Source organism: Lissotriton helveticus, chromosome 4_1, assembly GCF_964261635.1.
Source record: "Lissotriton helveticus chromosome 4_1, aLisHel1.1, whole genome shotgun sequence".
Lineage (NCBI taxonomy): Eukaryota > Metazoa > Chordata > Amphibia > Caudata > Salamandridae > Lissotriton > Lissotriton helveticus.
In genome coordinates this window covers 1,504,567,580-1,504,584,863 of record NC_136063.1, presented here as the reverse complement: position 1 = coordinate 1,504,584,863, position 17,284 = coordinate 1,504,567,580, and the positions used below count along the sequence as shown (strand labels likewise).

The following is a 17,284-nucleotide window of genomic DNA, read 5'->3' as shown; positions in this document are numbered from 1 at the left end:
AGCCAACAACACAGGTGTGGTGGGGCCGACCCTGAGCAGTGAGGCCCCAATGTTATTTATGGGGCACAAGTCGACAGGCTGGCTGGCAGATTCGGACAGAGCCAAGAATTGTGTCATTGAGCTGACTTTGCAGGGGGCATGCGCAGCAGGCACTTGATGTACGGAGTTCCCCAGTGTCAAAGACTAAGGGAGAGAGGTCTGCTGGCTTATCGCCTATGAAAATGCACATTGAGGTGGTGGAGGACTGGCTGGGGTGGCAGCAGTGGCTGGGACGATGCCCAAGAAGCATGCAGTTTCTGTGCATTGGGGTATCTGACTGTCTCCCCCAACATATTACACTGTGACCTGTAGGTGCCTGACGGGGATGCACTAGACTCCCCCTCCGCCCTCAACATTACTTCTCAGCTTCTGGTGCTAACCAATCTCTATACATGTTGCACGTTATTGGGAGCATATTGTAAGTTTGTTTCTAATCTGTTTTTCATTAGTGGTTTAGGCAGGGTGCGAGTGATGACCTGGTGGGATTAGACTAACAGAGTGGCATGGGATGTGGGAATGTATGGGTCTGGGTTGCTTTGAGAGAGGAAATGTATACAGTAGGGAGATGGCAGTCGAACGTGAGAATTGGTAGGTCTGTGATCCATGCGGGTGCACAGATACACATGCTAGTCACAATTAACCACTCAGCTACCGGACAGAAGAGATATGGAACTAACTAACTCATCCATAAGCCTGACTTGGAATTTGCATGGACTAAATTACCATGACAAGATAAGACAGGTATTATCAAACTTAGAACATCCTCAGGTACAGTTTGAGTTTCTGCACAAAAAGCACATGGCACCTAGGTCAACAAGTGGATTTGCAACAAGATGGGCCTCTTGCAGGCTTTTCTCCTCATATTCCTCATATGCAATATGGGGTAAACTGGGCAACTCAAAGCTAACATTTGTGAATTGCTATGGGCTAATTGCAGACGAGCTGGAATTATTTGATACACTGTGGGGAACGATCCTGCGTATGACCATGCATGCATTTGTCTAGGGTGGTGACTTCAATTGTGTGTTGCAAAAAAGAACCTGTAGATTGTATACCCCCCCTACAGCAGTCTAGGCTCTGCACATTTGATTGTCATAGTAAGGGAACACCATCTAGTCGATGTCTGGAGAACGAGGCATCCCGAGGTCAGGCAGTGTACCTGCTATTGTGGAGTACATGGGGAGATTGTCACAACTTGATTACTGGTTGTCAACCAGGGTGATGGTCACATGGACTCTGGGGGTTGAGCATATTGCACACACCTTGTCAGATCACTCTCCTGTATAATTTTGACTCAGGCTGCCAAGTGCCCATCTCCATGCCACACTATAGGTGGCTTGCCCTTGAGACTGTATTAGGCCCTGTATTTGCAGAACTACAGGGGGAAGTAATATAATTCTTCAACAAAATTAAGATACTGTTGACTCATTTGACACAACGTGGGAAGCCTTTAAAGTAACCATCTAGAGCAAATGTATAGACAAGCATGGCAGAATCCTCCACTCTCTACGTAGAGGCTTAAAGCAACTGGAGAGTAAACCAAGGACTTTGGAAATGGAGTTGGTGGAGTAGGCAGTGCGGGGACACCTTAGAGTGAATTAGAGCCAGTGTTACTGAATTCCAAGAGGTGGCGGAGCAAGAATGCATGTAGAGGGGCAGAAGAGCCTCTCTCACAATATTTAGGGTCAGTGCTTTTGGACTTGCTCGGAGATAGGCATAGGCTGTTCCTAGAGCAGGCCTGTACACCAGACGATCTCTCTTTGGTGATTGGCTCTCTACCCATTTATAAAGCACCAAGGCTGGATGTACTTCTACCTGAATTTTATAAAAGATATGCTCAGTAACTAGGCCCTAAATTGCTGGAGCTGTTTGAAGAGGTTCATCAGAAGGGTACCTTACCACAGATCATGCAGGAATGGTGATCCTTACCCTCTTGAAGCTGGGTAAGACCCCTCTGCATGCGACTCTTACCACCTGCTGTCGCTACTTAACTGTGATTTGAAAATATTAGCAAAATTGATGGCTAAAAGACTTGCACTAAGTATGCCTCATTTGGTTGGCCCAGATCAGTCACGGTTTGTTCCGGGGTGCTCTCCACAACACATCATTTTCTCACCCTTTTTGCCATATTTCAGTCGCTCGACGCAGAGCTGTATATGGCTATGATATTTCTTGATGCCACAAAGGAATTTGACTCCCTGGAGTGGGCCTTTTTATTTGCTATCCATGAGAGGATGAGTATGGCACAGCTCCTTTTAGTTTTTTTTTCATTTTGTCAGTTTTACATAGCGCAAACTTGACCCAAAGGTATCCGGTATGAGAATGCCTTACATGAGCTCCAGTTGCATTACACAGGGACACATTCATTTTTGTTAGGCACGGGGAGATTGAGTGATTTGCCCAGAATCACAGGATGTTGAGTGTCATAGCCGAGACTTGAACTTGGTTACCCATATTTGAGATCACCCGCCCTAGCCGTAAGGCCACATCCTCTCCCCAATTGATTGATACAGTTACTCTATGATAAAACTATGGCAAGGGTCCGCATCAACAGGGTGTCATTGGAAACCTTCACATTGGTGCGGGCACTTAGCAGGGGTATCCCCTTTCGCCATTTTTGTTTGCGCCAGTGCTAGAGATGATGGTGAGGTGACTATGCTCCCACCGCTATAGAGCTATACATGCTGTACTTACGGCAACCCAACGACAGCCTTGGTGTAATACTGCATAAAATTATGTGATTCATCACATACTCCGGTATGTGGATTAACTAGGTCTTTGATTTTTCCGTTAACTGACAATACCCAGCAGTTTACTCCAAACCTTCTACTGTGCAGGTGCACTGAAGAGCTCAAATATTTAGGTATTTGGATACATAGGGTTAGAGAGACTGTAATTCATGTGAACTATGGTGCCATTAGAGTCTCCATCACTGAGCAAATCTCCAGGGACCTCTCACTCGCGCTATCATTGGCAGGCCGCATAGGCTTATGACGATGGTGCTGCTGCAGAACTTACTAAGCCTTTTTTCAATATACCAATTCTACTGACAACAACATTTTTCTCGGAACTCAAGGCTCACATGGTTTGGTTAGCATCGGCTGGGAAGCAAACATGAATACAATAGTAAACCCTCACACTACCATTTCATAAGGGGAAATTTAGGGCACCTGACTTTGAACTTTACTATATTTGCGCACAGACACACTTTGCACTCCACTGATATCATCTTACACCTTATCTTGCACATTGGGAAGTGGAATCGGCTTACATTCTGCCTTTCCTGCCACAGTCATCCATTGGATACCCACTCGCCTTCAATTACAGGCTATTCACTACAGTGGAGTGCACCATTAGCGCATAAGACAACTTGTATTTGTAATTGCATTTCCATAGCACTTACTACCCCTGATGAGGCGTCAAAGCACTTTTTGGACAGTAGCATACCACTCCAGAACCCAAAAAGTATTAGTGGTGAATTAGTATAGGTAAATACGAAATTAATTTGAGCTGTAGACATGTGACCATGTTAGTTGGATTGAAAAGGATAGTGGAGGGATGGAAGAGAAAAGGGTCTAAAAAGTGTTTATTTGGAGATCAAAGCAGTGGGAAGAGGTTTGGGATGAGTAAAGGAGAGATGGAGGAGAAAAGAGTCTCTAGAAGTGGATTAGGGAGAGAGATGAGGTATCGGATGAGCTTAAGAGGGATACATGAGGGAAGGGTTTAGAAAGGCTTGTTTGGGAGATCTGAATAGTAAAAATGTTTTGAGATGATTCAAGAAGGGGTAGAGGAGGGAAGAGTCTAGAAAGTGTTATTTTGGAGATCTTAGTAGTAGAATGAGATTTGGGATGAGTCTGAGAGTGAAGGTAGAATTTTCTTTTAGACAGGTAATGGGTAGAGAAATAGGGTAGTCTAATAGAGAGAGTAGTGGAATGAGGTTCGGGATGAGTTAGAGAGTGGAGGTAGATGATATATTGAGAGAGGTATAGGGTGAGATATAGGATAGTGCATTTGGAGATGCTGCAATAGCAGTAAAGTAATACATATAAAGTACTTGAAAGGTATATATGTATAAGGAATGTAATATATCTAGTTTTAAGTTGTATATATTTGAGGAAAAAGACTGGTGCAAGTGCTCTATATTCCCACGCCTGCCGCAGGGACATCACCCGCTATTGCCGGTCACATATGAGAGATTAATGCACTCCTAATTGCAGGAGAGTGGGCTGCGATATTGGGAAGACCTGTATCGACAGGGCACATTTCTGACACTAGAGGACTACCTGGGTGATGGCCCAGGAACTTCCTGGGTGGTCTTTACGTGTCACTGAGTCAAAAATGCAAAAAGAACTATTGATGGACAGAATGCAGAACAATGTCATACATTAACCCCAGTACAGAGATCTGGGCATACATCCATAGTTTTTTTGCTCACCATGCCATTCCAGTTTGGACCCAGCCATATGCAAATCAGCCTTGACCCTGCACCCAATGGGAACAGTCCAGCATGAACTGCCAAGCCAGGTCCTCCCTGGACTGGATACAAGCATCCTAGGACCGGTTTCAGGGTTTCACCCCTCTTCAGCCAGGACAGCTTGATTCCAGTGGCATGGAGAGCACGGGACTCACGTCTGAGCATACCCGTCCCACTTGGGGTGACAAATGCAAAAAGAACTATCGATGGACAGAATGCAGAACAATGTCATACACTCACCCCAGTAGAGAGATCTGGGCCTAAATCCATCGTTTTTTTGCTCACCATGCCATTCCAGTTTGGACCCAGCCATATGCCAATCAGTCTTGACCCTGCACCCTATGTGACCAGTCCAGCCCGAACTGCCAGGCAAGATCCTCCCTGGACTGGAAACAAGCATCCTAGGACTGGTTTTGGAGTTTCACCCCTCTTCAGCCAGGATAGCTTGATTCCAGTGGCATGGAGCGCACAGGACTCAAGTCTGAGCATACCCGTCCCATTCGGGGTGACCAATGCAAAAAGAACTATTGATGGACAGAATGCAGAACAATGTCATACATTCACCCCAGTACAGAGATCTGGGCCTAAATCCATCATTTTCTTGCTCACCATGCAATTCCAGTTTGGACCCAGCCATATGCAAATCAGTCTTGACCCTGCACCCAATGGGAACAGTCCAGCCCAAACTGCCAAGCCAGGTCCTCCCTGGACTGGAAACAAGCATCCTAGGATCAGTTTCAGGGTTTCACTCCTCTTCAGCCAGGATAGCTTGATTCCAGTGGCATGGAGAGCACGGGACTCACGTCTGAGCATACCCGTCCCACTCGGGGTGACAAATGCAAAAATAACTATTGATGGACAGAATGCAGAACAATGTTATACACTCACCCCAGTACAGAGATCTGGGCCTAAATCCATAGTTTTTTTGCTCACCATGCCATTCCAGTTTGGACCCAGCCATATGCCAATCAGTCTTGGCCCTGCACCCAATGGGAACAGTCCGGCCCGAACTGCCAGGCAAGGTCCTCCCTGGACTGGAAACAAGCATCCTAGAACCGGTTTCGGGGTTTCACCCCTCTTCAGCCAGGAAAGCTTGATTCCAGTGACATGGAGAGCACGGGACTCACATCTGAGCATACCCGTCCCACTCTGGGTGACAAATACAAAAAGAACTATTGATGGACAGAATGCAGAACAATGTCATACATTCACCCCAGTACAGAGATCTGGGCCTAAATCCATAGTTTTTTTGCTCACCATGCCATTCCAGTTTGGACCCAGCCATATGCCAATCAGTCTTGGCCCTGCACCCAATGGGAACAGTCCGGCCCGAACTGCCAGGCCAGGTCCTCCCTGGACTGGAAGCAAACATCCTAGGGTCAGTTTAGGGGTTTCACCCCTCTTCAGCCAGGATAGCTTGATTCCAGTGGCATGGAGAGCACGGGACTCACGTCTGAGAATACCCGTCCCACTCGGTGTGACAAATGCAAAAAGTACTATTGACGGACAGAATGCAGAACAATGTCATACATTCACCCCAGTACAGAGATCTGGGACTAAATCCATTGTTTTTTTGCTCACCATGCCATTCCAGTTTGGACCCAGCAATATGCAAATCAGTCTTGCCCCTGCACCCAATGGGAACAGTCCAGCCCGAACTGCCAGGCCAGGTCCTCCCTGGACAGGAAACAAGCATCCTAGGACCGGTTTCGGGGTTTCACCCCTCTTCAGCCATGATAGCTTGATTCCAGTGGCATGGAGAGCACAGGACTCACGTCTGAGCATACCTGTCCCACTCGGAGTGACAAATGAAAAAAGAACTATTGATGGACAGAATGCAGAACAATGTCATACATTCACCCCAGTACAGACATCTGGGCCCAAATCCATAGTTTTTTGCTCACCATGCCATTCCACTTTGGACCCAGCCATATGCAAATCAGTCTTGACCCTGCACCCAATGGGAACAGTCCAGCCCGAACTGCCAGGCCAGGCCCTCCCTGGACTGGAAACAAACATCCTAGGGTCAGTTTAGGGGTTTCACCCCTCTTCAGCCAGGATAGCTTGATTCCAGTGGCATGGAGAGCACGGGACTCACGTCTGAGAATACCCGTCCCATTTGGGGTGACAAATGCAAAAAGTACTATTGACGGACAGAATGCAGAACAATGTCATACATTCACCCCAGTACAGAGATCTGGGCCTACATCCATCGTTTTTTTGCTCACCATGCCATTCCAGTTTGGACCCAGCCATATGCAAATCAGTCTTGCCCCTGCACCCAATGGGAACAGTCCAGCCTGAACTGCCATGCCAGGTCCTCCCTGGACTGGAAACAAGCATCCTAGGACCGGTTTCGGGGTTTCACCCCTATTCAGCCATGATAGCTTGATTCCAGTGGCATGGAGAGCACGGGACTCACGTCTGAGCATACCTGTCCCACTCGGAGTGACAAATGCAAAACGAACTATTGATGGACAGAATGCAGAACAATGTCATACATTCACCCCAGTACAGAGATCTGGGACCAGATCCATAGTTTTTTTGCTCACCATGCCATTCCACTTTTTACCCAGCCATATGCAAATCAGTCTTGACCCTGCACCGAATGGGAACAGTCCAACCCGATTTGCCAGGCCAGGTCATCCCTGGACTGGAAACAAGCATCCCAGGACCGGTTTCGGGGTTTCACCCCTCTTCAGCCATGATAGCTTGATTCCAGTGGCATGGAAAGCACGGGACTCACGTCTGAGCATACCCGTCCCACTCGGGGTGATTAATGCAAAAATAACTATTGACGGACAGAATGCAGAACAATGTCATACATTCACCCCAGTACAGAGATCTGGGACTAAATCCATTGTTTTTTTGCTCACCATGCCATTCCAGTTTGGACCCAGCAATATGCAAATCAGTCTTGCCCCTGCACCCAATGGGAACAGTCCAGCCCGAACTGCCAGGCCAGGTCCTCCCTGGACAGGAAACAAGCATCCTAGGACCGGTTTCGGGGTTTCACCCCTCTTCAGCAATGATAGCTTGATTCCGTGGCATGGAGAGCACAGGACTCACGTCTGAGCATACCTGTCCCACTCGGAGTGACAAATGAAAAAAGAACTATTGATGGACAGAATGCAGAACAATGTCATACATTCACCCCAGTACAGACATCTGGGCCCAAATCCATAGTTTTTTGCTCACCATGCCATTCCACTTTGGACCCAGCCATATGCAAATCAGTCTTGACCCTGCACCCAATGGGAACAGTCCAGCCCGAACTGCCAGGCCAGGCCCTCCCTGGACTGGAAACAAACATCCTAGGGTCAGTTTAGGGGTTTCACCCCTCTTCAGCCAGGATAGCTTGATTCCAGTGGCATGGAGAGCACTGGACTCACGTCTGAGAATACCCGTCCCACTCGGGGTGACAAATGCAAAAAGTACTATTGACGGACAGAATGCAGAACAATGTCATACATTCACCCCAGTACAGAGATCTGGGCCTACATCCATCGTTTTTTTGCTCACCATGCCATTCCAGTTTGGACCCAGCCATATGCAAATCAGTCTTGCCCCTGCACCCAATGGGAACAGTCCAGCCTGAACTGCCATGCCAGGTCCTCCCTGGACTGGAAACAAGCATCCTAGGACCGGTTTCGGGGTTTCACCCCTATTCAGCCATGATAGCTTGATTCCAGTGGCATGGAGAGCACGGGACTCACGTCTGAGCATACCTGTCCCACTCGGAGTGACAAATGCAAAACGAACTATTGATGGACAGAATGCAGAACAATGTCATACATTCACCCCAGTACAGAGATCTGGGACCAGATCCATAGTTTTTTTGCTCACCATGCCATTCCACTTTTTACCCAGCCATATGCAAATCAGTCTTGACCCTGCACCGAATGGGAACAGTCCAACCCGATTTGCCAGGCCAGGTCATCCCTGGACTGGAAACAAGCATCCCAGGACCGGTTTCGGGGTTTCACCCCTCTTCAGCCATGATAGCTTGATTCCAGTGGCATGGAAAGCACGGGACTCACGTCTGAGCATACCCGTCCCACTCGGGGTGACTAATGCAAAAATAACTATTGATGGACAGAATGCAGAACAATGTCATACATTCACCCCAGTACAGAGATCTGGGCCTAAATCCATCGATTTTATGCTCACCATGCCATTCCAGTTTGGACCCAGCCATATGCAAATCAGTCTTGACCCTGCACCGAATGGGAACAGTCCAGCCCAAACTGCCAGGCCAGGTCCTCCCTGGACTGGAAACAAGCATCCTAGGACCAGTTTCGGGGTTTCATCCCTCTTCAGCCAGGATATCTTGATTCCAGTGGCATCGAGAGCACGGGACTCAAGTCTGAGCATACCCATCCCACTCGGGGTGACAAATGCAGTTTGGACCCAGCCATATGCAAATCAGTCTTGACCCTGCACCCAATGGGAACAGCCAGAAACCGGTCCTAGGAGGCTTGATTCCGGTCCAGGTAAGACATGGCTTGGCAGTTCGGGTTGGACTGTTACCATGATGCACAGAGTCAAGACTGTTTTGTATATGCCATGTCTGAACTGGGGTGGCTTGGTGAGAAAAATAACGATGGATTAAACCCAGATCTGTGACTTGGGGTGAATGTTTTGCTATTGTGCAACATTCCATCCATCATCTTGTGTGTTTTGCTGTTCACCCTATGTGGGAAGGGTATGCCCAGACGTGGGTCCCGTGCTCACTAAGACACTGGAGTCAAGCTATCCGGGCTGAAGACGGCTGATAACCACAAACCTGTCCTCGGATGCTTGATTCCGGTCCAGGGAAGATATGGCTTGGCTGGACTGTTCCCATGAGGCACAGGGTCAAGACTGATTTGCATATGGCCATGTCTGAACTGGGGTGGCTTGGTGAGCAAAATAACGATGGATTAAACCAAGGTCTGTGACTGGGGGTGAATGTTTTGCCATTGTGCAACATTCCGTCCATCCTCTTGTGTGTTTTACTGTTCACCTTATGAGGAAAGGGTATGCCCAGACGTGGGTCCCGTGCTCACTAAGCCACTGGAGTCAAGCTATCCTGGCTGAAGACGGCTGATAGCCAGAAACCGGTCCTAGGATGCTTGATTCCGGTCCAGGGAAGACATGGCTTGGCAGTTCGGGCTGAACTGGTCCCATGGAGCACAGGGTCAAGACTGATTTGCATCTGGCCATGTCTGAACTGGGCTAGCTTGATGAGCAAAATAACGATGTATTTAACTCAGATCTGTGACTGAGGGTGAATGTGTTGCCATTGTGCAAGATTCTGTCCATCATCTTGTGTGTTTTACTGAGTCAAAAATAGCTTTAGAAGTAAGCTCCCAGGGTTCCCGAAGAAGCCCCGTATTTGACATACTAGCCAACTTCATTGATGCCAAATCTACTAGGCACTTGATTACCATTCTAAATTGTAATACCCAAAAAGAGACTAAGACGCTGGCTCCAAAAGCTAGGAGGACCTGAGAGGAAGAACTGGGTCAGATAATTTCAAATGAGATGTGGAAATATAGCTGTACACAAACAGTACAGGAATCTACTAGAAGTAGCCTTCTTGTCATACATTATCAATGCTTAATCCGTGTTTGCTACAACTCCAAGGTGTAGCATGACCAATGCTGAAAATGTGGAGAAGTGAGTGCTGGATTGAATGTCATACAATTTATAAATTCTGGGAGAAGGTATTTTTAGCCCTGGCCCACTTTATTTGAGATGTGTTTGCTGTAGATCCATTCAATGGATTATTGGGATATGTAAAAAAAAGTAATTGCAACTTATAGGAAACTTGTACCTCAAGGACTCTTATTGGGCAAAATTCAAGTGGCTTGTACTTGGGGTAGGGAATGGGCTCTGAAATTCAAACAATGTATTGTAAATTTAGTATATTGGAATGGGAAACTTGAACTATATGCTTAAATGCTACCCCCTCCCTCAAGACTTAGGGATATATGTCAGCCCCTTAGAACATTTTTTATTACATCCGTCAACCAACTCTTGCTTAGAAGAACCTGGGCCCAATATTGGGGTCTGATGTGCCTATTAAGACTACCAGCTACCTGAAACTCTAATCCCTGACTACAATCTGGTCACCTTGGCTGTGTTGCCCTGGCTGGCCAGCCACACTGCTTCTGCCATATTCTGACTGGTATAATCGCACTGCAATATATGTTTCAATGATTGGCTAATGCTTATTGTACACACCTCTCTCATGTTTCTTTTGGGGGGTTTCTGGTATTCTGCGATAGCATTTTTTATGCTTTATTGTAATATCGAGTTACAATTTTAAATAAATGTAATTAAAAAATAAACATGAACAAAATATTCCAAGAGAAAACATGAAGCACTGGTCTAAAGGCCTCGCTTTGTCTTGGTGCAGGACTTATCAGCACACAGCTCCCCGTACCTAAAAGTTGGGTGGCCAAACTCCTCTGTAAGATTGTTAACACTTTAGTATGATAGTATATTTGGACTGATTATTGGTGCATAGGTGAATGCAAAAAAGCAGAAAAGGGATTTTGAATATTTCATCCACAATTAAATATTTTGAGTAGGTACATGTATATGCTTTTTGTTAACATATTACTGTTTTTGTTAATATATTACTGTTTTTGTTAATATGTTACTGTTTTAAAAACAGGAACAGTAAGTCTTGGAGAGAATTCAATTATAATATGCTGATGTTCCTATTTTGGGAAGGTGGGCAAATCCAAACACTCAACACTGCCACAATGAAATAGGTAATGTAACTTCCCCCTTGTCGGGTAACCCTTCAGGAAAGCTCAACTTCCTGATATGAAAACCTAAGGAAGGTGCTGGCTGTTGTAAGATACACTGATTTAACATGGAATATTTGGTAAATACCACAAATGAATGTTGATGTGAGAGTCATACATTATGCTAATTTCAGTAAATGAGACCACAAGTCCAATGATTGGGGTGACAAAAATAATATATCTCTCAGTCATGTAAGTGAAATACATAATCATAATTGTAGCTGTGGATACCATTTCACCAAGAAGACTCCTAAACGAGTTGAGCAACCTTGGGGTTGAGTAACTTTGTAAATTGAGTTAGGGATTGACTGTGAGATGAGCAACAGAGAGCGATGGTAAATGGAGCCCATTATGTTATGTTATGTTATAAAGATATTTATAGCGCGCACTGTTACTCAAGAGTATCCTGGCGTGTGAGTCAGATGATTTGCTACCTGGATTACCAGAAAGCTCAATAACCTTATATACTCAGAAGTTAAATTGCTAAATATTTGAAAGGTAAAGAAAGCTTATTTGCAGGTGGTAAAAAATCTTGTTTATGTTATGAATAATATAGAAGGAATGGAAAAATAAGGAGCAATACAAAAAACAATAATAATGATCAGTGACATTGCAACTAAAGCTCAATAAAGGCAGTTGCACTTTTGTGTTTTAGAGTGCTTCAGTACTGAGGAATAGTGTGTTTGGAAATAAAGTCTTAACTGTCAACAGACAGTAGCAGGTAGAAGGGTGAACTTAGACGTGACTGGATCTGGATAGATATTTTGCCAAGAGAAAAACAGAGTTCTAAATAGAAGCAAGTTAATGACGAAGCTGCACCATTAGCAAATTTCCAATCAAACCACAATGCCAGCTATCTATGGAGAGACTGAAGACTATCCAAAGATTTGCTTCCACATGCTTAATGGTTTAACAGTTTAAATCATGCATCCTTTGTGCAGACAAGTACAGAGATTTAAAAATAGGTTAAAAGGGGGTGGTGGGTTGCTTAGGATGAGTTATGGTACTGCGCTCATGCCACCTAGTCATTTTGCAGTTTCTAGTTTTTTTTTTCCAGAACTGCGTAAATCAGTAGGCAATGTTGGTTGGTATGGTAAGAGTAGGCATGGACATTAGAAGAGTGAATGGATCTGGCAGTAACTAAAAGGTATTATATTAAGGAATCTTTGGGAATATAACATGCAATGTACTAAACTATTTTTCCCTTAAACATCTATTTAGTTACTTATATGCCACTCAGTGCTACTACAATCATTTTTAAGCACTGCAAAGTAAGCACAGGTTCACACCATACAGAGCAAGGGGGAAGAGGAAGGGGATATAAGGAAGAATTAGGTGCTTGAAGAGAACTGGGGAAAGGAGGAATAGAGAATAGATATTAGCACACAGCAAACCAATGGCCATCAACTGAGCAAGAAATACTCCCTAATTGACTCAGGAATATTACTAGTTAATACCCTTTTTCAGCACTAAAGTTTTTAGATTCCTGTTAAAGATATTGTGATCAAAAGTTGTACAGTAGAAGGGAATCGAAGAGACTAGCTCCCACGTGACTGAACATGTCACCTCTGACTTAGCAATGTCATGTACGCCTGAACTTGAGTATGAAATGTCAATGATGGTTTGGAGTGCACCCATCTAGTAATTGAATTTTATGAAAAATAACATTTATTGAACACCATCAAATGAAAATCACTAAGGGATGGGTAGTTGAAACATTTACACTGATGCAAATAAAAGCGTGCAGTAGAAAATCATGAAGGTGTACTCCTTCAAGAGCAGGTGTAGTGTTGAGGTTCTCTAAAATTCTACATATACTGCTTCTCCCTTCAGGGATAGCCTGCAGGTATTCCTCTGATTGGCGCACCCTCACCAACTAGGATGGTAGCATGGACCAAACTTGTATAAGTACTCACATCTCTTGCAACCTCGTAAATATGATTTGCTCAATGGTAAGGTAAGTTAATACTTTATTGTACAGTTAATTAAAACCATTACAAACCATTGTCAATAAAAACGGTTTCGTGTGTCTATAGCAGCCATAAAAATTTGCAATAATACTATGATAAAATGTAACAAAAGCTGCGATTAAAAGGCGCTGAAGCTAAAACTGTTAAGACACAAGCAGGATGTAAGATTGGCCCAAAGCTAAGTCACTTCTAGCATACCATTGAATAGCTTTGCATGGTTGGGCTGACCTGCTTTCCCCTTCAAAATACAGTTGATTACTTTAGTCCATAATCTGCCTGGGTAACAAGAAGTTACCCTCCCTGTAAGCTTGTGTTTTGTGGCGATAAAGCCCGGTGGGCTCCTGAATGCCAGCTGGGCCCTTGTTATCAACAGATTTATTGGGCTTTGAGGATACGAATGTTGCACTGGGTTCCATCACTGTCTTTTCTGATTTTTGCTAATATGAGTGCCGTCCCTTCTTCATTCAGGTTGTGTTGCTGGCTTCTGCTCCACAGCCAGGCTAATTTGGCTTTTTCTGTTTGTTCTTACTTTTTGTTAAGACGGGCATCTGCGACTTCAAGGTATTTTACCAGTCGGAAGCTCAATTGTCAATTGGACTTCGTCACCCGAGAAGCATGCCAGGACCGCTTGTCTGCATGACCTTATTCGTTTTTTGTTGAAAAGTGGTCTCAGAAGGTTCCAGCGATCTTGTAGCAGATCCTTACAGATGGTAATAAGGTGTAAGATGTTTTCTTTGCCGTTGCCACAAAGGCAGCACTTTGCTGATGTTGAGGGACACAGCCAAGGGGCCATGTGGACTGCAGAAGGCAGTAGTCCTAGGCGGAATGTCAGAAACTTCTCTTTTGTTTATTTGGTGAAGCTGGTCTGAAGGTATGTTTGTGGCCTAAGTTTGGTGTAAGACTGTATAGTTAGCCAGCCATGTGCTCGCTCCGCCAGTGGGGCCTTGTCCTGCAGGAGAGATTCTTTTTTGACAATGTTATTTACTGCTTTTTTAAAGCCCACTAAGGGCCCTTGCAGATCCCATAGTTGATGCACCCCCAGGTGTTTTATTGCGTCCTTCAAGAAAAGCCTTGCGGGGCAGTTTTCTTTAGTTTGCAGTTCCTTCCAAAGGAGAGCGTTAAGTGTGTTTGCTTCTCCTCTGCTTATTTTATACCAGATTTTTAAGTATACTCCTTTACAGGCCAGCTCTTCCTTTGCGAGCCCAAATACGAGTCTAATCTGCACAGGTGATGTGTACCTCGGCAAACCAAAGATCATTCGCAGGGCTCTTGTTACTGTGCCATTTACCGTTTCAGCGTCCCTTCCTCTCATCGCTTCGCTTCCATATGTGATAGATGGAACCAATTTTGCCTGAATCACTTTTATTAGAGGAAGGAGTCTTGGTCCGGTGATCTTATTTTTTAGGTTCCTTAGAGATACTGCTGTCATTAGTCCTCTCTTTTATATTTCCTCGCATTGTGGCTTAAAGCTCCCTTTGGAGTCTAGAATGACCCCCAAATATCTATATTTACTTGTAACGTCCAGCTTCCTTGAATCCAGGAACCAGTTGTTAGTTGGTTTCTTTTTACGATTAGTGATGCATATGACTTTAGTTTTTTCTTGATTAATATTGAGTTAGTTTGTTTTGGAATATTGCGAGGTGATATCCGACAGTCGCTGTAAGCCTATCGGAGTCCGGCTGATCAGCACCAAGTCATCCGCGTAGAATAAGTTGGACAACTGTGTGCCCCCTAACTTGGGTGCATGAGAGTTACTTTCATTCAGCAAGGTTGACACTTCAGCCATAAAAAGATGGAATAATTTTGGTGCAAGCATGCATCCTTGTTTTACCCCTGTGCTTGTAGGGATCTTTCTGGACGAAAATTCCCCTGCACCTAGTTTGAGCTAAACCCAGGTATTACGGTGCAAGAGAATTAATTGGCTCAACAGCCGCGGGGGAATTTTCTTTTTCTTTAGTTTTTGCCACAGCATATTTCTATTAACATGGTCAAAGTCAGAACTATAGCCAATGTTGCACAGGTATAAAGGTTGTTTTGCCACAAGTGCTGCATCAATCAAAATCAATAGGGCTAGTATATTAGTGGTTGTCCCCATGCTTTTGCGAAAGCCGGTTTGGTTGTGAGGGATTGCTGTTGTATCTTCAACCGAAGATGTTAGCTCCTGGAGTAAGAGGCCCACGTAGTATTTTGCCTCATTATGAAGTGGTAATTCAGCCAGTATGGCAGACTTTCCTTATGTGCACATCTCCTCATAACAGTTTCGTTGTGGGTATTCTGAGGACGGTACAGATGCAAAAGTTAGTAAATACTCACAAGCATGCAAGTTTGTGGATATTCACAACTCGTTTGCCGGTAGGATACCGTGCTGAATGTGTTTGGAGATTTATTGAAATCGGCATAGGTGCAAATCAGTTTACAACAAGGGAATGGAGAGGTAATAACATTGACATTCATGCGGATGTAGAGGAAAGGGTTTCTCCACATGGAAAAAATAATTCAAATGGAGAGAGTATAACAAGTTCAGGAGTGCAGCTGCACTCTAGAATTGCATGGAGAAAAGTCCACCTGCACATTTTCATATATGTAAATTGTTATGTATATGAATAGTCCTGCTAGAGGGAACTGTTTCAACTTATCAGGAGTATTCTTTTAATTCTTTGTGAATTTGATGAATGTCGGATATTTAGGTCAATCTTATATATAAGTGGGTACATTTCCTACTTTAAAGTTTGAAGATTTGTGGATCTGCCCTTTGTGGATAGGCCAAAGCAGTGTAAACCTGCAATTTGCCTTCAAACTGTTTTGAAATGGGTCACAAAGAATACATGGACCTGCAGAAGGTGCTGAATATAATGTAACTTGGAGAATTGTAAAATGCGTTTCTGTTTGTGAAAGGAATAAGGTTCATATTCAAAATCAAGAGTATGCCCAGTGAGTACTTTAAATAACATATGAGGGGATATAATATTAACATTTTGAATAGTCGATCGTGGGAGAAGTGTGTGTGTTTGTTACAGTAATTTAAACTTGTGTTGTAAAACTCAAGAAAATAGGTGCCTGTGTGTGGGAAATTGGGTTTTTGATTGAGGGGCTGGAGACCCTTCTCAAGCAACAACCACAATCCCTATCAGGTAGAACTATAAAAGCTCACAAAATTAACCTGTGCTTAACCCTCTGATAGCTTGACACAAAAGCAATCAGGTTTAGCTCAGAAGCAATGTCTTGGCGACAGATTAGTCCGTCACAAAGGTGATGAGTATCCTCTTCGCCAAAATATAAATCCCATTATAGCCTATGAGATTTATATTTCGGAGAACTGGATGTCTTTTACCGTTGTGAAGGAGTAACCCATCCGCCAAGATCTAAATCAAACCTTTAATTATTTATACAGCACTCAAATAGTTATAAAAAGAAAACACAGCACAAGAAAAATCCTACATTTAAATAAATAAAATTACACCAAAACAAATTAAATCCAAACAATGAACTGGAGCTAGGAGTTCCTTTTGTTTTTTGTGAAAACTAGCACTTAAAACTCAACTGCAAACACCTAGTCACGTGAGACAGTGGCAAAGTCCATAGTTATGGCCGACTGTGAAGGAGCGCAGTTCAGATACACAAAGTGGTTTGGCGAGAAATGTTTAAAAAGTTTAAGGTCAGTGGGGTAAGGCAGAAGGCGATGTTCAGGGAGGTGGGCACGACATCAAGGTGCCACTGAATAAAGTTGTGGTAAAGATTTCTTTGTTTGAACTTAGTCGCCCTTTTGGAAGTCGAAAATCTCCAGTGGGAAGAACCTGCAGGTTGCAGTTGAGGAGCATTCCTAGAGGCCAGACACTCTTCCGAAGAGGAGACACTGGACGGACATGATCTGCTGCTATGGAAAAGAACCGGGAGGTATCACAAACTCTGGATGACTGGCAATGCACCTTAGGCAAATTGGCGAGCAGGTAGGTCCCGTCCTCTGTTAGTTCTTTTTAGTTGCATATGTTAAAAGTTCCAAG

General features: G+C 44.4%; 1 protein-coding gene across 1 annotated transcript in view; it reads right to left on the bottom strand.

Annotated features, from left to right (window-relative positions):
- The window catches only part of ABCA13 (ATP binding cassette subfamily A member 13), a 2,470,580-nt gene that overhangs the window by 1,794,142 nt on the left and 659,154 nt on the right, over nt 1–17,284 (bottom strand). The gene's annotated exons all lie outside the window — the stretch shown is intronic.